We start from the raw sequence: 1,967 nt of genomic DNA on the forward strand, positions 1-1,967 counted from the left end.
GGAAACCTAGGATTTAGTTACCATGAATGAGTGTCTTACCCGTTTTGGATAACTAGGCAAAATAGTAGGGTGAATTCTACCGTAAGGCTAATTGTAAGGCCAGTTAAAATAATTTTTTTAAAAATATTAAAAACCTATTTAATTGGTCAATAAAAAAACAATATAACTAATTTTACAAACTTATCTATGTTATGTTAACAACTTAGATAATTTTTAAATTTATTTATTTTATTTTAAATGTTATTTAATTTTTATTTTTATTATATTTTGTTATATTTTTTATATTAAAATTTTATTATTTTTAATATTAACAATATTCTAGCTAATTTAATTCAATTAAAGTTGTTATTATACTTTGTTATATTAAATCTCACACATTTATATTAATATTTTGACAATTCTTATTCTACTTTTATAATTTTTTATGTTAATTCTTAATGCTTTGCATCAACATTTTTCAACTATAATTATTTTTATTCTTTCATAGATTAAAATTTATAAGATGTAAGATACTTTAAACTCAAAAATACAAATTTAAAATTTTAATTTTTTCAAAAATTAAGTTTATTTGACATAATTAACTTATTACGTTAAATCTTATTCATTTACATCAATATTTTGACAATTATTGTTCCACTTTTATAATTTTTTTTCATTAATTTTTATAACTTTACATCAATGTTTTTCAACTACTAACTTTCACTATAATTATTCTTATCCTTACTTTTATTCGTTTATAGATTAAAATTTGTAAGTCGTTACATACTTTAAACTCGTGAATATAAACTTTAAATATTTAATTTTTTTAAAAATTATATTTATTTGACATAATCGACTTGTTGCATTAAATCTTAAACGTTTATGTCAATACTTTGACAATTCTTATTCCACCTCTATAATTTTTTACGCTAATTCGTATTGCTTTATGTCGAGATTTTTAAACTACTAATTTTCACTACAATTATTTTTATGCTTACTTTTATTCATTCTTAAAATTAAAATTTGTAAGCTGTAAAATACTTTAAGATAGAGAATAAATATTTACATGTTTAATTTTCCTGAAAATTATGTTTGTTTGATCTAAATGACTTATTACATTAAATGTCACACACTTATGCCAATATTTTGACGATCCTTGTTCTGCCTTTATAATTTTTTACATTAATTCTCACTACTTTAGGTCAATGTTGTCCAAGTACTAATATTCACTATATTTATTTTTATTCTTACTTTTTTTATTTATATATTACAAATTTGTAAGCCGTTACTTACTTTAAACTCGAGAATAAAAATTTAAATATTTAATTTTTCTAAAAAATATTTTTATTTGCCATAAATGACTTATTACGTTAATGCCTCACATTTACGTTAATATTTTGATAATTTTTATTCCACTTTTATAAATTTTTATATTAATTATTATTGCTTTACGTCAATATTTTTCAACTACTAATTTTCACTATAATTATTTTTATTCTTATTTTTATTCATTTATATTAAAATTCGTTGGCCATTAAATACTTTAAACTCAAGAATATAAATTTTAATTTTAATTTTTTTAAAAAAATCATATTTATTTGACATAATTGACTTCTTATGTTAAATCTCACACCATTGTTCAACTACTAATTTTTATTATAATTGTTTTTATCTTTACTTTTATTCATTTATATATTAAAATTCGTAAGCCATTACATAGTTTAAGTTTGAGAATATAAATTTAAATCTTTTATTTTCTAAAAACATATAACTAATTATAATTAAAATAATTATTTATTAAACTAAATTTTTATTATAATATTTATTTAAAAATTTCTCAATGGTTAATATTTTTTACAAGAAAATATTAATGTAAATGGTTAATTTTCATAAAAATTCTGTTATTCTCTTGGTTTTTTCCCCTTTATTAATTTTTTAAAGTTCTTTCCTTATTTATTAATATTTTTATTTTTATTTATTTTGGGTTA

This window comes from Theobroma umbraticum, unplaced genomic scaffold, assembly GCF_002168275.2.
Source record: "Theobroma umbraticum cultivar Fairchild unplaced genomic scaffold, ASM216827v3 scaffold_55.0, whole genome shotgun sequence".
NCBI lineage: Eukaryota > Viridiplantae > Streptophyta > Magnoliopsida > Malvales > Malvaceae > Theobroma > Theobroma umbraticum.